We start from the raw sequence: 25,924 nt of genomic DNA, 5'->3' as shown, positions 1-25,924 counted from the left end.
GAAACCACTTCGCGGACCGGATCCGGCCCCTGGGCCTTGTGTTTGACATGTCTGGTATAGATTGATTCATCCTATAGTAATGTTTCAATATGTAATATTATTGTACATATATTTTTATTGTTTTAACAAGTGTTCTGCAAAAATGTTAAATTAAGTAGACAACTTATTCTCCTAAGAAATATGCTGTAGTTCTGGGAAGGATATACAAGTATGAAGTCATACAGTATAATGTAAGCTGGTATCCACTGAAGTAGATAAATGTATCTACTGTACATGTTTGTACTGTAAATGTACAAACATTCATGAATATCCTGATCCAGAAATTGAAGTGGAACACATTTTCTGCAAACACTGCAGTTTCAGAAAACAAGCTCTAGAACTCATTTGAAAATGGTTAACATTTGTGGCGTTCAGCTGGAAATGTCCAAAGGTATGGTGCCAACACATCTTAAGGATAGCAGACTGGAGAAGACTAGCTGGTTTTATTTTTTTTTCCAAAACGTATTGTTGCTTTGTAGAATGTATATTCTACAGGAGTATTCTTCCTGTACTCCATTTTGTTATTTTTGCCTAAACCTCTAATCACTTTTTATATGTGATTTCTGTTATAAAATTACAGGCAACCAACTATGGATGAGCAGGAGAGACAGAGTTCAGGCGATGAGCAAGGGCCACCCCCTCGTGATCCTAGAGCATGGAGAGTGGAGAGAAGGAGGGAACAATGCAGGCAGGCTCAATTACTCAGGAAGAGCGCTTCCCGCCCCTTTCCACAAGGCACACCTGAAGACTGAGACTTAAGGAGACGCTGTGGGGGGAGGCATTTCTTGGGAACAAATGCTAATTCCTTGGAGTTTGTGTGTTGTTGCTGATCTTTTGTTCTGTGTTGTGATTTCTGCTTGGCAACCCAGAAACTCTGACCATTGGACTGACTGACAACGTTGCTTGGATGTTCAAATACCTCAGATTGTATTTTGGCTTCTCTTCTCAAACTGCTCAGGCAAGCTTGTATTTCCACAGACAGATTTGGAATGTATGTGTCATTCCTTGTTATCTCCATGGCCTTGAGTAAATTTCTAATCAGACTGTGTGTGAAACTACTTGCAGCCAGAAGCGGTTGAAGATGTGTGTGTCTTCCTTTGTTCTGAGGCTTGCCAGAAACGTGGGAGCACATTTAATTTGGAGTAATTAAAGGGAGGTTTGAATTGCCAGCTGACTGCATTGCCTCTGTGTGTGCCGTGGGTCATCACAATTGCTAAACAACACAGTTGTATATTGAAACATGACATTACCACACCAGACTTAATACCATCTGTTCTGCTGCTGTTGTTAAAGTGAAACAGCTGGGTCTTCAATCATGACATCACATGACCGCAACTTATGACTTCCTGTCGCATACCGATAGCATGAATATTATTTTCAATTTAATGCATTATCTTGATTGCTATTAATATGAACAAAAAAGATTTATTTTCCTGTTTCAAAATATCCCAAAAGGAACTAAGCTGATCTTAAGACTTTTTCAATTTTGTGCAAGGCATTTGAAAGAGGTTATTCAGAAAACGAATCATTTTGAAGTGACTGTAAGTGCAAAGATGATCAGGAAGTAGTTTTGGAAGTAGCTGTATGGATATTATTGAGTTGAGTATCATACAAGTTTAATAAATAATCTGAAAAAAGATGCAGTGATTTTAAGGTGGGATGCTTCCTTTGTGCTCATGCATGTCATGAAGTATCTTTTTTGCAAATGTTTTTATCCAAAGTAGCATATGAATTATATATTTTTTCATAATCTTGCTACTTCAGCAAATAATTGATATACAATTCAACTCGCACAATTTCCTAGTCAGATAGTATATTATGTACTTGTATACATAATTTCTGAAAAGCACTGTGTACTCTATATATGTGGGTGGGTGAAATTTATGAGATGAAGATTACAAACCATCATGTTTGTTAGATGGCTGCATTTAGCTACATCCAAAATAAATTGTACAAAAGTAGCAACATGTGTCTTTTAAGTTTATTTTTCTTTCATTTTTATTTTCATTGAATAGTAATTTTTACTCTTGTAAGGAAACAGGAAATACTAGAATGACTCACAAAATTTGAAATGCAGGTTTATTTGTAAAATCATTTTGAAGCTTTTCAGTGAAAGGAGCCTAATCTCATCACAGCAGAGCTATAATTATTGCCTATTCTGAGGCACGTTAAGAGAGAAACTTTTCCAATGCTTTTTCCTTTTTTAAAAAATCCCATTTATATCCCACCCTTCTCCGAAGACTCAGGGCGGCTTACAATTTAAAGCACAAATCAATGAGCTTAGCAATAGCCTTCATTCTATGTACATGCCTGTTGATGAGTTGTTTATTTTTGTTTTATGTACTGCATGTCTGTTTGAAAATTGATTAATAAAAACTATTTTCTGACTTCAAAGAAGGAGAAGAGGAGGAAGAGAACTATGGAGATTAGTAATGAAAATAAATATTCTGTTTTGGTTGGCTCACTATCTCTACTAGCTGAGGATTTCTGGGACTTCTTTGAATTCTGGGAATTGAACTCCATATTTCTTAAATTTTCCAAGTTCGAGAAATGCTGCCTTTTTAGCCCATTCCAACAAGGGCAGTTTGATTTTAAGAGTACAGTATATACAGCTAAAATAAGAACTTGGTAACGGTGCTCAGATTCATATGAGCAGGCATTTCCTGTGTTTACGCACTATTCATTCAAAATGTGCCTAAAGGGAAACAAATCGGCCTTAATGTTACATGCTGAGAGGCACATAGGCGACCGTTACCGCAGCTGCGCTGTAAAAGATCAGGCGACCACTAGATGGCGGTCACCAGGAGTAACGAAATCCGGATCTTTGCAGCTGAGGCGCGCAAGGTCAGACCCCCCAATTGCAAGAGAGCGATCGGGCTGGCCGAAGAGCGGCCCTGAGGGCAGAGAAGCGGTAGGCGGCGCAAGCGCTGAAGAACGGGAGACGGAGGAGGAGGAGGAGCCTGGGTGGATTATGGCGTCATAGTTGCCTGGGTATATGCGCGTTAGGGAGCCCGGGTTGCTGCAGTAGCACAAGCTACTCTAGGGTGCGAAGAAGAGCCACATCCGACAGGAAGGTGAGGTTGCAGCCGCAGCTGTTCGGACCCAAAGGGCCACGAGCCAGTCCAGCATGTTGCGCAAGGCTTGCTGAGGAAGCTGCGGCTCCCTTAGTCCGAGCGGGCGCGAGGTAAGACGGGCGCCCTTGCAAACGCTACTGGTTGCCTCCCGCGCTCTCGGTTGCAAAAGCTGCTTCCCTGGGGGGGGGGAGTGAAAACTCTGCAGCAAGAGCCCCAGCCAAGGAGGGTGGGGAGCGGCAGGGAGGGAAGGAGGGCTAACGGCGGCTTGGCGCTGCGTCCTCTCCCTCGCCTGCTTTGGCGAGGAGCTGTCAAATAAACCGGAAGGGGGGGGGTCCGTGCTGCCCCGCTTGTGCTCAGAAGGGGCAGCTTTTTACTCCATTGTTCGGTTTTGTTTGGTCAACTTGGGGGGGGGGGAAAGCCGGCACGTGACGGGTTATGCTTTGCCTCGGCCCGCCGACGTCGTGGGGAGGACATATTTAACAACCACGGATGTGCCTGCCTCGTAGTACCGGTTGGAGGGATGCTGATGTCTTTCTCTGGCGTTGGTGTGATCCGAGCGCTGCATTTGTCTGATGCAAACTGGAGGGCGTGCATCGGCCAGAAATAATGAGGACGAAGAGATGATTGTATATTAGTAGGTTCAGGGTTTTTTTTTTCTAGGACAGCCAGGGTTATGTTTTGCGGAATGGGCTCCCGGGAGCTCTTGCCCCTGGGCCAGGCTTTTTCTTCATTAATCTGGTTTCTTGGCATGTGAACGGCCTTTTACTTAGATTATTACATTATAGGTTCCTGATTTGTCCTGTGAATTGATAATGAGATCTTTAAAGGGGATCAGCTTGATAACTTCCCAAGATAACCCTAAGTTTTATGATAAAATATATTTGTTAAAACTACTCACAGTTTCTTGTAGAGTGCTAGTGACCCAGGAGCTGTTACAAAGACTGGCTTAATTTTAGGCTTGGGTTTCTAATTTAAAACAATTGCCCACACTTTTCACCATGCCTCAGCAGCAAGACCCGTAGTGTTGCTGCCCTCACCTCTGGCCAATCTCAAATGAGGAGGCGCTGCTGCCAGAACAGCTCCTTTTCTCTTACTGGGGTCTGCTGGGGGTTGGGGTTATCTAAAGTCTTTCTTGAATTGTTTATTTTTGACCCTTGATCTGACTTTCTTTAAGTAACTTCAAAGTTCCAGCTGATTTATAATATCTCATCCTATCTTGCTTGGTCTGGTGCTTGATGTTAATTTCATTTATCAGTTTCAGATGTTTCTGCTTCTTAAGATTGCAGTATTTCAGTTTGTCAATGGACATATCAATCTCCCAATAGATCTGCATTTGATCTTACATTATATTGATATTGCTGTGTTTGAATTTAAGGAAAAAAGAGAAAATAGCTGTGTAAGGGAGGTGTCTAGTTTCTTTGGCAGCCAAGCATAAATGGAACTGCAGGCACAGAGCCCAGTAGTTTGATGGGAGAGGATGGGTTTACAGCAGATCAGCTTGTTCATCTGGAACCCAGCAGTTCGCTGACCGCTGGAGGCCCATCCTCCAAGTGCCATAGATTATCCATGTGAAAAGTCTTTGCAGTTGGTAGGAAGTTGCTTCCATTCTTCAAAAGCACTTTGAATTAACTTATCCTGCCTTAGCAATGGGTTGGCCACAAGATGGAGGTTATAGTAATGGGGGCAGATTGATAGTGCAGCAAACAACAGGCAGCTGAACTTTTGTCATACATGGAGAAGACCCCTTGAAATCAGTGGGGGATAAAAAGCTCAATTTCAGTTGATTTGGTGGGTCTAAATATGCCTTACCTGGACTTTGACCATGTATCATTAAAAAGAATGCTATTTTTTGCTGGAAAATAGAATACAAATGCTATTGCTTTAAAAACAATGTTAGCCAAACTTTTAATGAAACCATCCTGCAGTAATTTTGGATAGATTTCTTTTTAAATTTTATTTTGTTAAAGACACATCTATACAAACACACATACATAAATAGTAATTATGTAAATTAATACAACTATTGATGACATAACTATACAAGAAGTTACTCATTGCTACAGTATGCCACTTGTTCATGATTATCCAAAAAACTGAGGGTTGGATATTTTCAGCTTCTTGCTTAATATGAACCAGAAACCTAGATAGTATTGAAGAAAAATATTTATTTAATATTTCTGCTCAGCCTCTCCTGTTTGATTACATTTTCAGCTAAGGCTATATTCCATAGTCTCTGGTTGTTTAAATATCCTGCTTCATTCTTCATAAATAAGATACAGTATAGCTTGACAGGAAATAATAGGTCCTTATTTGATGGTTCTATATGCAAAGCATTACAGTATATGGTGATAATAGAGTCAATATGATGGAAGGGGATATCTCTTTCTGAATAGATAGATACAGACCCCTTAATCAGTAGAGACCTGCTAAATCATTTGCCTAGTTTAGCTTTAGCTTTAACAGTGACAGTGTTTTTACAAGTTCTGCATGACATTTCTTAAGTCACAATTATGCTCACCATTTTTCTACTGTTTTAAAAGGCCATTTTAAATTAGGCACAGATATGCTCCTTATGCTTATAGATAGCAGACTAATAGCTATGTTTTTTTGCCTACATACATATGATTTTTCTTTCACTGTACTTTACCATTATTTTCTGGGATGTCATTTGATAATTCCTGGAATTGCTGTCTCAATCTAAGGAAGATATTCATTTTAATTACAGGTCTTTTTCCAACCAGAAGTATTGTAATCTATATTACTTATCTCTCACCCTGATAGAAATAAATCCTAATAAAATTAGTTTTGTTTATTCTAAAAGTCTTTTTTTCCAGTTCCAAGACTGCTACTCACATTCTTTAATCCTAGTATGTAAAGAGTTTATTTATGCATCATGTGTTTTCTCCTATTTATGGTGAACATAATATAGTTAGATTCTGTGCAAAATGCAAACATGGTAGTATATGTCTGCTTTTAAAAACTATTAATCTTAGGGCCACGACTTGTTGTTTGGCTGGCATGCATATTTGTTGTATGATAAGAAGGTAGATAATGTGTTTAAAGCACATATTTTAAGGCAGGCATTGTTGAGAGTTTGGAAGAAGTATAGATATAAGGCAGATTGTAAGATACCGTTGTGGACAATCCCAAAACACGCAATAGAAAATATAAATGTTGGTTTTAAACATGATGTGACTACGTATAAGGAGATTTTAAGTTTGGAAAGAAATGTCTGGTGTCTGAAATCGTACAGTCTCTTGCGAGATGAGAAGATTGTTCAAACTTGGTTCCAATATATTCAGCTACGGGCCAGGTGGAAAGAAGATCAGAAAACTGGTTTTACAATGACTGATGAAAATCTGATAAAGCAAATTAGAAATCAGGGTCCAGCACATATCAAACGGATATATCTTGCATTGATAGAAATTGACTCAGAAACAGAACTTGTTAAAGATTGTATGATAAAATGGGCCCAAAACATCCAAGAAGTTATTACAATGGACACGTGGGAAAAGATTTGGGTGAGGAACGTAAAATTTACACAAGCTCAAAACTTAAGAGAGAACTTTTATAAAATGTTTTATAGATGGCATCTAGATCCTAAAAAGCTTGCAAGTATGTATCCGAACTATCAGCCCAAGTGCTGGAGGTGTGGCGATGAAGATGCAACATATTTTCACATATGGTGGACTTGTAAAAAGATTAAGGCCTTTTGGATAAAAATTTGGTGGAACATGCAGAAGATTTTTAAGCAAAGGATAAAGTTTTGCCCGCAACTTTTTTTGTTGGGTATAATTACAGATGTTACGGTTGTGGACATTAAGTTGATGTTGAATTTAATTACGGCAGCAAGACTCTTAATAGGTCAATATTGGAAGAAGGAGGAACTGCCGACTATAGAAGAATGGACTTTAAAGGTTTCTGACTTAGCAGTGATGGCAAAGATCTCGGCTTATTTGAAAGATCACTCGCAAGAACGTTATATCATGGAGTGGAGAAAATGGATTGAGTATATCCAGAACAAATATGGGACTAAAAAGTTTCATGTAGCATATGAATAAGTCTTCCTTTCTTTTTCTTTTTTTCTTTTTTTCGTATACTTAATAGTAATAGTGTTTGTAGTTACCCTATATGAGCTAGAGAGTGACAGGTTTCAGAGTTTATGGTTGTTAGCATATGGATGTTTATGATTGTTTTTTTTGTTTTTATACCTTGTACTTAGCTCTGGGAAGTGGGGGGGGAAGGGGGGGAGGGGTAGGGAGGGATGGGTACGGGAGGGGGAGGGGGGATTGTTAAAGATAAAATGTATGTTAAAACTTTTCAATAAAAAAAAACTATTAATCTTATTCCCTTGTAGCTGGTATTAGCTTCACAAGAAGATGCTTTATACAGTAGAAATACTATTTGTGAAATCCCAAATAAAGCAATTCCTGCCTGCTGCTCTTACCTTAAGTGTTAAATTCTCTGCCATTGTTTTTTCTGTTGACTCATCAATGTCGAAAACATTAAGATAACATTTCTAACAAAAGTCTTCAATTTATTTAGAACTACTCCAAACAGATGAGAAAATTAACTTTTTGCTACTATTAGCACTGGAATATAATCTGTGGTCTCTTAGAAATAAACCATTTCTAGAAAAATGGAAATAGGTCCATTTTTTATGGATTATAAAATAATTGTAGTGGTCCTGAAAGATTCCTTGATACCCGAAGTGGTAAAAGACAAAGTAAAGAAAAGGAAGATCCTGAAAGAAATACATCAGGAAAAAGGAATATAATATCTTCTAATTGCAAATATACATTCAGAATAAAATAAAACAAACGTATGTTTAATATCTTATTTATGTGTGTTTTTGTATGGTCTGAGTAGACTTAGCAGTAATGTACTCCTATAACTCGAAATATGTAAGTGTAGTATATATGTGCTTTAGCTGTCAGAACTATAGGTGAAAGGCATTTAAGGATGCCAATTACCATGATACAAGTTTGCCTGTCTGTTTTTATAGGAAGTCTTAGCTTCCCTCAGCCAAGTCATGCATTCTAGTGCCTATGCTGGACAGGCCTATGATGCACAAAAGAAGTGGCAATTATCCTAATTGGAGTAACTGAGGAAGTATTGCCATGTTACCTGCTGCCCCAGACTATGCAAATATCTCTTCCAGAGAATATATTTTGTAAATGAATTTATATGATTGCTTTCTAGGAGAGAGCATGATATATTTGCTCTGCTATTGCTATTGCCTTTTGCCATTCATTGAGCAGAAGCAAACATATTCATGCATGTGGAAAACTAGTACTATGTCACAGTTGTGATGCTTACTAGGGTTTTGTGCCATTTTTTGTACAGGGAACTGGAGCACTGGGAAGGAATATTTGCTTCTCTATACAGAAATATGTTTTTCATTGTCTGAATTAAACCAGACTGTGTCTGTTGTGTTGTAACTGTTGAGTCTGAAGAATTATGTATAATTTGGTTTAGTTATGAAGTGGGATAAAAACATTTGGCATAAGAGCTTCTAACCAGAAGTTTAACAGTTTGGCTCTGCTTTTCCCTAATATAGTAGCTTTATAATAGCAAAGTGCTATTATTTTCCATTTCCTTCTGCTCTTGTGAGCAAAAGATTAAAAACAAGGAAAGTATAATATTTTACATTGAGAATTTGTCATGTGAAAGATAATACAAAGTGTTTTAATAATAAAGAACAATCAAGTGATAAAATTATTTCTTAAAGTAATATTTCATTTTCACATGTTCTAGTTCATCCTGGAAACACTGTTTATGGTAACATTGGCACTTCTGCAGTGAAACACTTGTTGCAACATTTGTGAGAACATTTATGGTGGTATTCAGTTCACAAACATGCTCTGATTAGGATTCTAGACCTCTTTACAAGTAGTCCTTGACATCTGACCAAAACGGGGACTAGAATGCTAAGCAAGGTGGTTGATAGTTAGTCAAGATGGATTTTACAACCTTTTTGTCATGATTGCTAAATGAATCACTGCAGTTAAGTGAATCACGCAGTCATTAAGCAATTTCAACTTCCCCCATTAATTTTGCTTCTTGGGAGGAAACAGTGATTGTGTGACCCAAGGACATGGCAATCATTGTAAATACATGCTGGTCTCCAAGCACCTGAATTTTGAACACATGACCATGGAGATGCTGCTACTCATTAAGTGTGAAGACTGGTCATAAGTCACATTTTTCAGTGCTGTTTTAACTTCAATGGTCACTAAACAAATAGCTGTAAATTGAGGACTACCTGTAACTCTTTTCTTTCAAATGAGCATGTACTGGGTCATAGCAATTACTCTCCCCCAAATTTAGTATTCTTGTACAAGTCAACAAGGTGTATTTCAAGGAAGTTTGTTTGAACACTGTGTGTCTGAATTGGCAATCACATTACCCTGAATAGTTCTGGGGATGTTGACTTCTGTTTGTGATGCTGCTTGTCTGTTTAATCAATGCTAACTGTAGAGTGAAGACATTATTCCTGTTTTAAACAATGAACTTTCAATTAATTGTTAATTTTGATGGCCAGGAACTGTTCACAAAACAGAAGGTAAAAGATTATTTGAATCTCAGCAGAAGTATGAAGTGTCTGTTCTGTGGTTTCCTAATTATTTTGAAAAATTGTTTTCTGGTTGGGAAATCAGGCTGATGCAATTTAGTAAATGTTGTCTGACTATGAGACATTAAATTTTTATTACTTTAGTGATGATCTCTCTGGGTAGAGTAGTAGAAAACAAGATTGTGCAATTCTGCAGCAAGTTATGATAATTGTCTTATTTTTGTGCAGTTTTAGTTCAAGCTAGACAACTTGTGACCTTTTGGGTCATCATTTCAGAGATACTTTCTTACCAGATTCCTCAATGCTTTCAATAGTGGCAGAGCTTCTAATGTACTTAAAAGTTTAAAGTTCTTAAAAATTCAGAGATATCAGAGGTGTACCTGTCTTGAAACTAGTCCATGTTGAACTGTATAGCACAGTCAAACGTTAGAGCTGATCACAAGAAATGTTTTATGACATTTTGTATCATGTCATAACAGTATGTCTTAAAATATTTTATAAAATTTGCTAAATTTCAATTCCACGAGAGTCATGGGTCAGATTTTGGGTGCATTCTGTAAGTTAGCTATTTTAAGATACCTTTGTTGAAAAAGTTTTGGCTTATGATAATACCATTTCCCTCAGTTAAAGGTTACAGAACCAAGAATTGCAATAGTACATAGATATCTTCTTCCACTTTTCACAACCATGCCTGTTACTTAATTGCTATTGCCATTATATTTGCTGTTTTGTAAGAAATTATAACTAGATTATAAATTTGACTCTATAGTTTCTGGAATGCCCTTAGCTAAGGCAAAAATGTAAATGCCTCCTTCCTTCCTTCCTTCCTTCCTTCCTTCCTTCCTTCCTTCCTTCCTTCCTTCCTTCCTTCCTTCCTTCCTTCCCACTCTTTCCAGTGGAAAAGAACAGTGGGCGTTTTCTAGCTTGGATGCTGCTGAAGTATCCTAGATATTTCATATTTATGTGCCCATACCTCTATTAAATATCTTTAAAAATCAGGTGGGCAAGTTCATATTGTATAATACCCCATCTTCAAACCATCTTTTCAATTTTAGCAGAGGAAGCAGTAACACAGTATGATGAATTTAGGCCCCAGATTTAATGTACTCACTGGTGAGATGATGATATATATTGTTCTTTGGAAATGTGAGTCATTTGGGAAAAATAACAAGTCAAGCTCTTTTAAGTATGTACATGTATGTCCCTTTGACTTTCCCCTTATTAGAATGTGGTTTCAAATAGAGGGGAAAAAGATACTTTGGGGGAAATATCATTCCCATCAGTTTTGGTTTGTTCTCAGCCCAGAAATTGATCAACATGTCAGAGGATATTTATAAATATTTATAAATATGTTCATGATGTCACTGGAAGTAAATAAACCAAATCATTTAGTATGTCTCAGCCTTCCTCCACTGCTGAATATTTGCATAAGAGGGTGGGGACTCTCAGCTACAAGTTATCCACATCCTTAAGTATATGTGCGTATGGGAGTTGAGTAGGAGGTGAAATATACGCTTTAGGCCAGGGCATTTGCTAACTTCCTTCTCTTGACTCAGACATTAGTTCATCAAAGCCTGCATTATCAACAAAGATAAGCAGTTATTTTATGCAAAAATTATCTGGTTCTTTTTTGAGATTCCAGGACTTGAATCTCAGAACTTCTTGCACAGAAAACATACATTTGCTCAGCTAATAGGTGTTGTTTCTGACATGTGTAGAATATATGAATTTTTTTACTTCCTTTTAATAAATGCAGATATTTCTTCCATGTTTTTGAAATGAATGGTGGCTAAGGTACTATTGCATATTTAATAAATCATATTCATTGGTTATTATAGTAGTCTGGAGTCATGGAGATGATAGTATTTCAAAAAAATATTTTTCTGGGGTCTCTAAAACATTATTTTAAGCAATATAGACACAAAGTTCCTTAAATTATTTCATTGTGACTTCCAAGTTTATTTTGTTTCTAGATTAATAAAAAAACCCCAAAGTTGAAGCAAATACGGTATTTTTAAAACATAGTGTGACGCAAAAAAATCTGGATAAATTGTTTCCTTTTTAAGATTAATCAACTAAATGAATTAGTGCTTATTTTAAACTCTGTCATTCTTGAATAAGTTGTATATACTTGAGAAAATATGAGAATTATTCTTTTGGCTAAAATAAGAGTTCATTTCCCGGACACATCTCACTGAGCTTACAAATGTGACATGGACCAGGTTTACTCTTTCACCTTACATAATATTGCTGGATTTCTGCCCCTAGCCCTGTAGGAAAATTTAAAGGATTCAAGATTGTAGAAGAATCTTCTCTTCAAGAAGAGAAGTAGAAGAAGTTCCATTCTACATTTAATCTGAAATTGGGGTGGTGGTGGTTTTCGCAGAATTTTTGTAGATATGACTAATAGATTTTTCTAGGCCTCTGTACCATGAATTAATTAATTTTTTCCCTTAAAAATCCATTTAACTCATTGTCTTCCTCATGGGAACTTGATTTGTAATTTTTTTCTGCCTTTAATTTTGTTGTATAGTTTCTGATGCTTGTGTTGCATTTAGGAATGTTGAATTTAATTGAATATCTTAAAAACAGCAATGGTTTCTGCAGAGGAACACCTGTTTCATAAAGATTTTGAAATTACATAAACATGTAATTTTTAAAAGCTTTTCATAGTTTCCCTTCTGTCATTGATGAGTAATGTTAAGAGTCATGAAATAAGAATTTAGGTCCTTTTGTGGATTAGTTAGGAACTAGTTAAAACAGGAAGCAAAAGTTAAAATAAACAATGTATATAATTAACATAATAGAGAGAATCATTTCTTCAAGTAGTTAAATGTCAAATATAATTACTGTATGTATCAAGTGATATGCCCTGAAGTAAAAATCCCATACTTCCAGAATAATTGATTAGCATCTGAATTGGCACAGTCTAATTAGAAAGTTCTGTATATATTGGCTTGTTTATATATTTTGTTATTAGAAGGTTATGAAAATAATAACTATTATTATTTCCTATTATGTTTTCATGTACTTTTTCATATGGCATTCAGCCGTATCAGGAGCTTTCTACTTAGTTCTGGTTGTCTCTTTATTAACTCATGGAGAAAGATGAACTTGAAGAAAGAGAATTTGGGGCTTCTGGAGAAGGAGACAGCTGAGAATTATAAAATGATGAGGTCTCGATAAATTCCCCACTTCTCCAGAATAATTTGGGACTGTTAAGTGAAATGGTTAATAAGACTGTTAGAATAAAACAGAACCTTTAATTTAGGGAGCTGGCTGCCTCAAGGTATGGTTTAAAAGGTGGCTTTTATAGATATTGGACCTTCTTTACAAATGAGGGCTATGACAGAAACCTAAATTTAGTATGTGTCCTCACTGCAAGTTCTGGAAGAGTAGAGATGAATCAGATGGGTCAATTGCTTTGATGTTGGCCTTGGGGAATTTGCAGAAGATGAACTAACCTAAAAGAGCTATTCCTGCGAGACATTACCATGGTGACATAAATTAGTTCTGCAGTATAACTATTAAGCTACATCTGGAAAACAGATTTTTTTTTTCATATAAAGCCTCCTCTCAACTACTAAAATGTTTAAAAGTTTCAGAAGTTCTTGGCAGTTCCATCTTGTGAACAGCTCATTTGCTTAACTCACCAACCAGTCCTTACGATATATCACGTGGCACTCCCTGCCTACAATTTTGGGGAAATGAATTAATATAATTACTTGAAATGCATGAACAGTCATTAAACTATCCAATGAAATAGGTCTAAAAAGCAAAACTTGCCTTACTGATTGGATTCTTAGTCCATTCATTCAAATGGATGACTTCTGATAAGGTCAACTCTACATTTCTTCACCTTGAGAGGAGGGAAGGAACAAGCAAGCTCAGTGAAAAGATCACTCAACTCTGAGAGGAGACTTGAAAATGAAACTCAGAATGCCCCTATCTTGGTATTCTGCAAAATAAGATGGAATGGAAGAAAACCTGGTTTTCAAGTTACTTCATTCCTATCATGCCTGACTCTTGACCTTGCCTGCCAGCCTCTGAATGACTAACAGACAAGATCTGACATTGCCTTTGAAGAGTGCTACCATCTACCATGGCTTTTGTGAGGGTGGCAGGTTTTGCTGCATTAGCCTTCCCAATTTTGATGTGATTGCTGAGCTTTTTAAAAATGAACTAGTAGTCAGTAAGACTAGCAGAGTAAGGTGATGCATACCAAATGCTGAAGTTCTGAACTATAATGGCATTTGATCTGATTCACAATATTTTTCTTTTCTACTTCCCATTTTATTTTTCCATTAAGAGAAAGTTGGAACTAAATTATGCTGTCAGCAAGATACTTTGTGGAAACTGAACAAAACAGAGCAAAATGTGGAATAGTGGGAGAAGTCAGACAAAGAAAGATCAAGTTGGAGAATGGGCTTGATCAGTCTAGGAGGTTACAGAGGAAAACATTCCAGGAAAAAGTCCCACCAATGCATCCCTCTGGAAGAGGTAGTTGGGTGTGGTATTGAATGCTGCAAATACTCCATTCTTAGCTCCTCCTGGACGCATACCTCCAGTCCTATCATGTGCTTCCTAATTCACACGTAGCAATAGAAATAGCTTTTAGACTTATATACTGCTTCATAGTACTTTATAGCCCTCTCTAAGTGGTTTACAGAGCCAGCATGTTGCCCCCAACAATCTGGGTCCTCATTTTACCAACCTCAGAAGCATGGAAGGCTGAGTCAACCTTGAGCTGGTCAGGTTCGAACTCCTGGCAGTGGAATGTAGAGTTAGCCTGCAGTACTGCATTCTAACCACTGCACCATCATGACTCCTATCCACATATCCACAAACATAAAATGCAATCCAAGGAGAGAGCATAAAACACATGTGCACACCCGCCTTGAAGAGGCAATCATATAGTCACTCAAATAACATGTATGCACATTCCCTAATTACTACCTGGGAATAAAGTCCACATGTATACACAGAGATAGTACCGTAATATGAAAGGGCACTTTGCATTTTCATTTTTTAAAAGATGAGTCATTGCTGGTGTTTGTTTTTTGAGTGGAAAAAACTCATTTTCTCCTTTGGGGAGAAAATGATTAACAATAATTTCATTCTTGGATAAAGAGATGAGTGTAGTAGATTGATTCAGGTATATGCTTAACTCACCTTCTTTGCTTGAACTTGAAACATGTTTTCTCCTCTGCAAAATAGCCACTTTATAAAAGAGTAGATATCTTTAGAGAAAACGAATGGTTTCCAAAGAGAATACCAATCGTTTTATAAATATGACTTGTAAGTGACAAGATCAAATCTGTTTATTACATTGGGAATTCAGCCTCTATACAAGAATTCTTCCTTTTCTGCTTCCTGCTACCTACATCCCTTTACATTATTATGTGGGTTTGCTAGACTGCATGAAGTAGAAGAAAATTTCCAACCTGAAGCAGATGCATTGAGTTTCAGGCATCTGTAGGTGACTCTTAACTGCCAGCATACTTTTTATCCCTGCAGTAGTGATAATACATGAAGCAAGTATTGGCCTAATATTCTGGATCTACTGTCTATGAGTCATACATTAGTCACCTGTTAGAAAATATATGTAAATATGTATAGTTGTATGCAGTATTCAATATAGTTTAAAGTTTGTAGAGTCAAAATTTAGGAATTTAAAATTTAAAAACAGCAATTATCACAAATGAACAGATAAATAATACAACACAATAAATTAGACCAGTAAAATTTGATCTAATAGTTCAAGTACCTGCCAGAAAAAAAAGTGAAATGGAAAAGAAAAAAAAAGTAGGGGTCCATATAAACAAGGCACTTTCTTGTATTCTATTTTCCTTGTTGAGACACAAAGAGAAATCTCAGTAGCATAGAAAACATAGCTTTTATTGACCAATCCAAGGAAGCATGCAGCATACAAATACAATACGTAAATCACTAACCCTCAGCATTTTCTCTATTATTCATCATGCCTCTTTACTTCTGTTGAATTTGAATCCCTTTGACTTCCAGATCTAAATCCATGGAAAGCTTTTAGTGATGATTTCTAGTATTTGGAATTGTATCTGAAAACAGATTGGCAATTAGTGCCATTTCGGAAGAATCAACATGATGTGCTGACTAAGCACTCATTGATGGCTTTACAGCTGGTATCTGGCAACTCTCAATGCAATCACAAGTAGAATACACAGATATAAGCCCATCTGGATGTAAGTAAGAAATGCATATCTGTTAACCTACTCTTTTTTTATTCCCTTTTTTCAGTTTGCATTACCTCCTGCTTCCTCATTTGTTTATAAAATGTATATAGCTGCCCATCTCATGAAGGTGACTTTGGGCAATGAAAGCTTTTGAAAATCTTTAATCTTTATTTTGGTGCTCTAGTTTAGTTTTCTTGAATAGAAGTATTTCAGTTGCTCTTGCTCCAAAAAACCTGTATTGATGGGGATGATGGGGATTATGGAATTAGGGTCCAACCAACATAGAGATCACCAGTGAAGAGAAAGTTTAGTTTAGATATGAATGGCTGGCTAACTTCCAATTTACCTAATTAAATTGCCCTTCAGTGTATATTTGATGATATAACATCTATGACAGCAGCCCCATCCAGCAGGAGCCCCTCCGTCCCTCAGCTCTTCAGCCTGTGAAGCTCGCGAGCCCGGAGGGGAAGGAGAGCAAACACAGCAGCAGCAGCAGCAGCAGCAGCCTCGAGGAGGCCGGGTATCCCCTCAAGGAAGCAGGGTTGGGATGCATGGTCTCAGTGCCCTGGGAGCTCGAAGGGCAGGCTGGGTGCTTGCCCTCCATTGCCCAGGGCTCTGGGCAGCCTGCGCTGCCATCTGGGGGTCCTCCACATGGCCTGAGGGACGGCGAGGCTCCTCTGGTGGACAAGCTTTTGGCACTCACCCTTGTCTTGCCTTCCTTCTCTGGAGACCTCCATATTCCCCCCTCCCTGCCTTGCCTGCCCCCCCCCACACATAGGTGCCCCTCAACATGAAAGACGTCAAGCCGGCCATGTTGAGCTGGCCACACCCACCCAGCCACACCCACCTAGTTGGCTGTTACTACCCAGCCACACCTACCCAGTCACACTCATCTGGCCTTTTGAGGGCAACCATAATGTTGATGCGGCCCTCAATGAAATTGAGTTTGACACTCCTGATCTATGTTGTGTGAAGGGAAATACTGTCTGGATAGAGGAAAAGTGTTGGTGGATGTTCTGTATGCAAAAGTGACTTTGGTCTTTCATTTCCTTCATTGTCTGCTATTGGGCTCAATCCTTTCCTCTGCTCTAGTGATTTTTTTGGGAACAGCACTTTAGCTTCTCCTATATTAATGAATGGCTGCCTGCCCTTTACATCATTGGAAACCAATTTTTGTGACTATAAGAAAAGGCAGCTAAAGTTATCAAACTAGTTAGAGAAGTTTAACTTGATCAGCAATTAGCTGTTGGATGCCAATATCAATGTTCAGCAAATATCTGAATAGATAAATAAATAATGTAGTTTTGCAGCTATGTATGAAAGTCAAGGACAGAAAGTCCTGTTGTTTTAGCAGGACAAGAGATTCTGCTAAAGATCTTGGTTAAAAGAGATAAAAGGCTGACAGGGCTGGTTTTTATCAGTAAGAGGAGTTTCGCATTTTTGAATGTTGATCTGCAAAACAGACTGTGCTCAGTTTGTATGCTTGGAAATAACCTCTCTCTTCCTCCCTTCCCCTCCCTCCCGGTCAAATATTATCAGACACTTTTGAATTGATTTCAAAGAAAGTCAGATTAGCACTAGTTTACAAAATTGGGACTCTCTTGATGTTTGGATCATAGGCAATATACTGCTAAGAATGATTTAAATGCCTGTTACAAAAGCTTCTGAAGTCTCCTTTCTAGAAAGTAAGATGGCTTCTATAAATTCCAGGTATGTCATTAAAATTGCTGGACAGTATGCTTCTAAATCTGGTTTGTTATATTTCCTAATACTCCTGTTCCTTTTATTATAATTTTTCATTATTTGAATGATACACTGCTTTGAATGTAGTCATGGTTCGCAAGCCTGCATCTGTTGCTTTGAGGTTATGTGGCACCACCTACGCAACATAATGCCAAAAACGAAATACATTATTTTGGAGTGTCTTTAAGAAGTTAAGCTATTTTTGTTACAGTTTTGGTTTATTGGGTTACCTTTTCTTCTACTGATTGCTTTTCTAGTTTCTTTCCTCTGTGTAATGGCTACATTAACTTGTGATAGGTTCCCAGGCTTCTAAGTCTCTACATCTTGTCACCTTTACTCCTCTTAATGTGAAATCTTAATGTGAAACCCAGTACTTACCCATAGGAATTGCTCAATAATAGGATGAGCTTCCTTAAGGTAAGAGTAAGAGCACCTGGGATGCCATGTTACAGTTATATAGATAATTGCAAATACTTCTGAAGATTCTATTCTAGAATATGTGATTCTATTCTATTCTACAAATTCTAGCTGTGTCTTTAAAACTACTAAACTTCATGCTTCTAAATTTAGAAAGCTGGTGGCTTTTGGTTTCATTGTATCATAGGTTTTCTTCTTATTATGCTCCTAGATGTATTTTTGTCCATCTTTAAGCATATTAAAAACTTCTTGAAAACACCAGGTGTCTGAATGTTGCATATTTGACTTAAAAATGAATATAAATAGTTGCATCTTATAATTTTCCCTGCAAGTCTTTCAAAATAAATTCTGCCCAAATATTTTTAAGTTCCTTTGGTAACAAATTAGAATTAATGTTCTCTAGAGATATATGTAAGGGACGCGGTGGCTCAGTGGGTTAGGACGCTGAGCTTGTCGATAAATGGTCAGCAGTTTGGGTGACTGAAAAAGAAGGCGGAATCATAAATAGTTTTGTTTTAAAACTTGTAGCAATGACATATAAAAAGAGAACCATTTTTAGTGGAATATGCTTTATTTTTATTGAATCTCTACCCTATAGTTCTTATTCCTTTGTTGTGAGCTTTCCAGTAACTTCTATAGTATTTGCACTTAGGATTCATCTCCAGAAAGGTAGCTTCTGTGAGAATTTGCATATTACTTGGCTTTGTTTTTTTACTTTGGGACAATGTATAACACTTTTAAAATTTTGATTTAATAATTCTGGGATATAGGTATGCATTTAAAGATGTATATTCTTGGATAGTTTTATTTTCTAAAATTATTCATTTTTAGTGCAATTTAAATAATAAGCTACCAGGCTAGGGTGATCTTTCTTGTGTGTTAAAATAAGCAGCTGATTCAAAGCTGAATTTCTGAATAGTTATTAAAATCTGTAGAATTTGGATATATGAAGCAATGCAGTGACTCTGTATCCCATTTGCAGTCAGAGTAACATTTCTGTAAGGTGTGCTGCATTTGTCTTTTGACCTGGCCTAGTTTTTGCGAAATCTCCCAAAAGGTGTAAAGTCAATTTAAGTTTGATTGTCAAATTTAATTTGGTTTTTTTATTTTTTGAAGAAATGTAGGTCAGTATATTTTTCTTTTAAAACTACTGTCTGCTTTTGAAGATAAAGACATGGATATCATTCTGTTAAGTCACTGAGGTTATTGATTAGGATCCATAGATCATATTATCCTAGATTGGGTTGGCTAGTGCAGGCTAGGAATAACGGCAATGAAACACTCCCCCTTAGGCAACATGTTGTGGAAGACCTGGGTATACGTAGGTACTTGTGTCATCATCTGTAAGACACAGAAGAAAATCCTGATGTATGATAGATATGTCATTAATTAAGAGTTTCTTATGGTCATTAAAAGAAAAAGGTTGTGGAATTTTTAAAGGGGTGTTTTTCTTGTTATATGCCTTTCAAGCTTTGTAGTAAAACGAATGTCCTGAAATTTATTGTTCAACTGTTCTAGATTGCCTGGCTCTTGTCACAAATAGATTGCAATAATTTTTTGCAGAAAAAGCACATGAATGTTGGCTTGCTTCTGACAGCTGCAGTTTCTTTTTAATTATCAGGAACAGCTCTGAATAAAAGGCTCTTTTAAGGGCTGAAGTTGATGAGAACCAGCAGTTCTCAGGCTGGACTTAATTGGAATGGGAATATTGTGCAGGTGTTCCCAGTCTAGGCCAGACCTGTTTCCATGGTCTCAGAAAAGTGGGAGAAAAGGGCTTAGAGTAGGGGTATCCAACTTTGGCAACGTTTTAAGACTAGTGGACTTCAGCTCCCAGAATTCCCCAGTCAGCCATGCTAGACATACCTGGTCTAGAATTTAAATTGTGAAGCAGCTACAATACTGGCTTTGATTTCTGTGTTCTGCAGTAGGTATGCCTTCTCCATTTGTAAAGCTTCTATATTGTCTGCAATGAAGTATCTGGCCATAGGGCATCAGTGAGTTTATGCAGCAACCAGGTTCCTAAATATGGCTGCACAATCAAGGTTTATTGCTTATGCTGGACATAAAATCTGATAACTTGCAAGTACAGACTTAATAAGATGAAAGAGTAATAATAGAATAAAAAGAACTCCCATTGTATATTTATAGAAAATTATCTTTAAGTGACATGTTAAGATTATGTCAGACTGTGTACAAAATCTATGTATGAAATGAGATATGAATACTAAGTTAAGACATTTATTTTGTGTTATTTTGTTTTGATGTAAAAGATTCTTTCATAGTTGGGGCCTAGTTAATACATTTTTTATAATGAAAAAGTATGGCTTCTCCCTCTCTCTCTCCCTCCCTCTCTCTCTCTCCCTCTCTCTCTTTCTGTAATGAAAATTATTTGACTTGGTAAAGCCATTGTATGAATTGTTTGATTTAGTGAGTATTATATGAGCCATTTTCAGTCCTTTTTTCTGGATATGCATATCTTTGAAAGTATGTAACCCAAATCTTAGCTTTCCTGGAAAAAGTCTCCATCTGTCATCAGTGGCATGTGAAAATGTACAACATACCATTCATTGGTTTAAATGTCACAGAAATTCTCAGTAGAAAATGTATATCAGAAATTTCCAAAGAGATAAATCATGTTCTACAGTAGAAGAACTGATAAGAAAGATTCTGATAAATTCACTGCTGTTATGGATTGGATCCTTATGGCCAACAGTTTACAAGAAATCAAGTTCCCATGCACTCATACTTCATGAGAACCCACAACATCATCTCACACTCCAAAAAGACTAAGGTGCCTTGGTTAGCATTTTACACAATAAATATATTCACATGCAAGGATTTAGAATTTAGATTCTTTATTTTATATATAATTTTATACAACATGCCAATGAACGAGTCTAATACTGAAATGCAAGTTAGTTTTACAGAAAACAGTGCAGCAAAACCATGAATAAATAGAACATTGAACAAATGCATAATTCTACAATATATGATTTTAGAATTATGTTTTAAGACAAGACAATAGTGTGTAATTAGCATATCACTCCCCTTCTTAGATTAGTGCCTTGTCATGGCAAAGGGGCTTGCATAATTCAATGAAGCTATGAGCTATGCCGCGCAGGGCCACCCAAGACAGAAAGGTCATAGCAGAGAGTTCTGACAAAACGTGATCCACTGGAGAAGGAAATGGCAACCCACTCCAGTATCTTTGCCATGAAAACCCTATGGACAGTACCAAAAGGCAATACGATATGACGCTGGAAGATGAGCCCCTCAGGTCGGAAGGCGTCCAATATGCTACTGGGGAAGAGCAGAGGGCTAGTACTAGTAGCGCCAGAAAGAATGAAGCGACTGGGCCAAAGCTGAAAGGACGCTCAGCTGTGGATGTATCTGGTGGTGAAAAGAAAGTCCGATGCTGAAAAGAATTTTTCTCCATAGGAACCTGGAATGTAAGATCCATGAATCAAGGCAAGCTGGACGTGGTCAAACAAGAGATGACAAGACTGAACATCGACATCTTAGGTATCAGCGAACTAAAATGGACAGGAATGGGTGAATTTAATTCAGATGACCATCAGATATACTACTGCGGGCAAGAATCCCTCAGAAGAAATAGAGTAGCCTTCATAGTCAATAAAAGAGTAGGAAAAGCAATACTGGGATACAATCCCCAAAATGACAGAATGATCTCAGTTCAAATCCAACGCAAACCATTCAATATCACAGTAGTTCAAGTCTATGCCCCAACCACCAGTGCTGAAGAGGATGAAATTGACCGGTTCTATGAAGCCCTACAGCACCTTATACAACTAATACCCAAAAATGATGTCCTTATCATCATGGGGGGTTGGAATGCTAAAGTAGGAAACCAAAAGATAACTGGAATAACAGGCAAGTTTGGCCTTGGAGTACAAAATGAAGAGGGCACAGTCTGATCAAATTTTGTCAAGAGAATACGATGGTCATAGCAAACACTCTTTTCCATCAACCCAAGAGACGGCTCTACACATGGACATCACCAGACGGTCAACACAGAAATCAGATTGACTATGTGCTCTGCAGCCAAAGATGGAGAAGCTCTATACAATCAATAAAAGCAAGACCAGGAGCTGATTGTGGCTCAGACTATGAGCTTCTTGTTGCTTAAGCCAAGCTTAAACTGAAGAAAGTAGGGAAAAGCACTAGGCCACTCAGGTATGAACTAAATCATATCCCTGAAGAACATACAGTAGAGGTGACAAATAGATTTAAGGAATTAGATCTGATAGAGTACCTGAAGAACTATGGATGGAGGTTCGCAACATTGTACAAGAGGTAGCAACTAAAACCATCCCAAAGAAAAAGAAATGCAAGAAAGCAAAATGGCTGTCTGAGGAAGCTTTGCAAATAGCCGAGGAAAGGAGGGAAGCGAAAGGCAAGGGAGAAAAAGAAAGATACAACCAATTGAATGCAGTATTCCAGAGAATAGCTAGAAGAGATAAGAATGCCTTCTTAAATGAACAGTGCAAAGAAATAGAAGAAAATAATAGAATAGGGAGGACCAGAGATCTCTTCAAGAAAATTGGAGAGATGAAGGAAACATTTCATGCAAAAATGGGCATGATAAAGGACCAAAATTGCAGGGACCTAACAGGCAGAAGAGATTAAGAAGAGGTGGCAAAATTACACAGAAGAACTGTACAAGAATGAGCTTAACGTCCCTGATAACCACGATGAGGTGGTCACTGACCTCGAGCCAGACATCCTATAATGTGAAGTGAAGTGGGCCTTAGGAAAGCTGAGCAACAACAAAGCTAGTGGAGGTGACAGTATTCCAGCTGAGCTATTCAAAACCTTAAAAGACGATACAGTAAAAGTGCTACACTCAATTTGCCAGCAAATTTGGAAAACTCAACATTGGCCACAGGACTGGAAAAGATCAGTTTACATTCCAATTCCAAAGAAAGGCAGTGCCAAGGAATGTTCAAACTATCACACCATTGCATTCATTTCACATGCTAGTAAAGTTATTCTTAAAATCCTACAAGCTAGACTCCAGCAGTATGTGGATTGAGAACTACCAGAAGTACAGGCAGGATTTCAAAGAGGCAGAGGAACTAGAGATCAAATTACCAAGATACGCTGGATCATGGAGAAAGCTAGGGAGTTCCAGAAAAACATCTGCTTGAAAGAATGAACGAACCTTTATTGTCAAAGTACAATCATGTATACATTGAGATTGGCTGAGCCTCCCTTCGTGTCCCCACCCCCAACTCACAGAGACACAAACCCTCCATCTTATTACACCATGTGAGCTAATTGCACAACACACCGGCCTCGCAAGTCAATCATGCATAAAGTTTATAAAACTATTTCCCGTTCAAAAGCCTAACATCCCATGGATAAAAGCTGTTCTTCAGCCTGTTGGTACAGCTGGCTATACCCGATGGTAGGAGAGTAAAGAGGTACCATCCAGGGTGTGAGTTATCCCTGAGAATTTTCCTCACACTTCCAAGGCAGCGAGCCCTGGCGATGTCATCCAGTGGTGTCAGGGGACAGCCCACAATGTCTTGTGCTGTGCTCACCACCCTCTGTAATGCTTTCCTATCCGCGACTGTCAGACCAGCATACCAAACCACAATAAAGTACAAGAGGATGCTCTCTATAGTAGACCGGTAAAAGAGGGTCATTAGCCGTAGTTCTACCCTGCTCTTCCGCAAGACCCTCAGAAAGTGAAGTCTCTGTTGGGCCTTTCTGGCCACCTGGGTTGTATTAACTTTCCAGGTCAGATCTTCACAGAGGTAGACTCCCAGAAATTTAAAGGAGGAAACTCTCTCCACACAGTCCCCCCCGATATAAAGTGGGGCAGGTTCCTCCTTTTTCCTCCGGAAGTCTAGCACCATCTCTTTTGTCTTGCCGATCGATGTTCAGGTGCTAGTTGTTGTTGCAACACCATATGGATAGTTTTTGTACCTCCCCTCTGTATGCTGTCTCATCCCCACCTGTAATAAGACCCACTACAGTAATATCATCTGCGAACTTAATTATCACAGTAGATGGGTCGGATGATACACAATCATATGTATACAATGAGTACAGGTAGGGGCTAAGCATGCAGCCCTGTGGCCAACTGGTGCAAAGCTTCAGGGGGGTGGATAAAGCAGACCCAACCCTCACTGTTTGTAACTGGTCCTTGAGAAAGTCTTGAATCCAATCGCAGATGGAGGGGGAAAATTTCAAGTCAGTCAGCTTTTCGATGAGAGTGCTCGGCAAAATGGTGTTGAAAGCCAAGCTATAATCAACAAAAAGCATCCTGACATAGCTTCCAGGTTTCTCAAGATGACTTGCTACAGAGTGTAAAGCAGTAGCTATGGCATTGTCTGTTGACCTGTTCACCCTGTAGGAAAATTGATGTTGTTTGTCGAAATCCAGTGGGAGGCATGTCCTGAGATGTTGGAGAACCAGTCTTTCGAAGCATTTCATGACTACAGATGTTAATGCAACAGGTCTGTAGTCATTGACTACAATTGGTCTGCTTCATTGACTATGCTAAAGCATTTGATTGTGTGGATCACAACAAACTGTGGCAAATTCTTAAAGAGATGGGAGTACCAGACCATCTTATTTGTCTCTTGAGAAACCTATATATGGGTCAAGAAGCAACAGTGAGAACTGGACATGGAACCACTGATTGGTTCAAAATTGGGAAATGAGTTCGGCAAGGCTGTATACTGTCACCCTGCCTGTTTAACTTATATGCAGAGCACATCATGAGAAAGGCAGGGCTAGATGAATCAAAAGTTGGAATTAAGATTGCTGGGAGAAATGTCAACAACCTAAGATATGCAAATGATACCACTCTAATGGCAGAAAGTGAAGAAGAACTAAAAAGCCTCTTGTTGCGAGTGAAGAAGGAGAGTGCAAAACTTGGGTTGAAACTTAACATTAAGAAAACCAAGATCATGTCATCTGGCCCTCTCAATTCCTGGGAAATAGATGGGGAAGAAATGGAGGTAGTGACAGATTTTATTTTCCTGGGCTCCAAGATCACCGCAGACGGGGATTGCAGCCAAGAAATTAAAAGATGCTTGCTCCTGGGGAGGAAAGCCATGGCAAATCTAGACAGCACACTAAAAAGCAGAGACATCACCCTGCCAACAAAAGTGCGTATAATCAAGGCTATGGTCTTCCAAGTTGCAATGTATGGCTGTGAAAGTTGGATGATAAGAAAGGCTGAGCGCCAAAGAATTGAGGCCTTTGAACTGTGGTGCTGGAGAAGACTCCTGCGAGTCCCTTGGAGTGCAAGGCGATCAAACCAGTCAGTCCTAGAGGAGATCAACTCTGACTGCTCTTTAGAAGGCCAGATCCTGAAGTTGAAACTCAAATATTTTGGCCACCTAATGAGAAGGAAGGACTCACTGGAGAAGAGCCTAATGCTGGGAAAGGTTGAGGGCAAGAGAAGAAAGGGACAACAGAGAATGAGGTGGCTGGATGGAGACACTGAAGCAGTAGGCGTGAGCCTAAATGGACTCCAGAAGATGGTAAAGGACAGGAAGACCTGGAGGAACGTTGTCCATGGGGTCACGCTGGGTCGGACATGACTTCGCAACTAAAACAAAAGCATATCACTGATATATACCGTATTTTTCAGACCATAAGACGCACCGGACCATAAGACGCACCCAGTTTTTAGAGCAGGAAAACAAGAAAAAAAAACATTTTTCCTTCTCTCTCTCTCCCTCTCTCATTCTCTTCCTCCCTCTCCCATTGTCCCTTCCTTCCTTCCTTCCTTCCTTCCTTCCTTCCTTCCTTCCTTCCTTCCTTCCTTCCTTCCCTCTTTGTCCTTCCCTCTCTGCATTAGACCAGTACCCGCGGAGGCGGCCCTG

At 38.4% G+C, this 25,924-nt stretch overlaps 1 protein-coding gene across 6 annotated transcripts in view; it reads left to right on the top strand.

Annotated features, from left to right (window-relative positions):
• The first annotated feature begins 3,010 nt into the window (after nt 1–3,010).
• INPP4A (inositol polyphosphate-4-phosphatase type I A) overlaps nt 3,011–25,924 on the top strand; it is a 146,699-nt gene continuing 123,785 nt past the window's right edge. For 5 of the 6 annotated variants that reach the window (XM_081326594.1, XM_081326596.1, XM_081326591.1 and 2 more), the window contains exon 1: nt 3,043–3,223. The gene's annotated coding sequence lies outside the window, so the exon portion shown is untranslated. Of the gene's footprint in view, nt 3,224–25,924 lie in introns of all 6 variants that reach the window. The other variant, XM_081326593.1, reaches the window with a different exon arrangement.

The sequence above is a fragment of the Vipera berus genome, assembly GCF_964194415.1.
Source record: "Vipera berus genome assembly, chromosome: 4".
NCBI classification, from domain to species: domain Eukaryota; kingdom Metazoa; phylum Chordata; class Lepidosauria; order Squamata; family Viperidae; genus Vipera; species Vipera berus.
The sequence above is the reverse complement of the archived record's forward strand: the minus strand, read 5'-3'. Positions and strand labels throughout refer to the sequence as shown.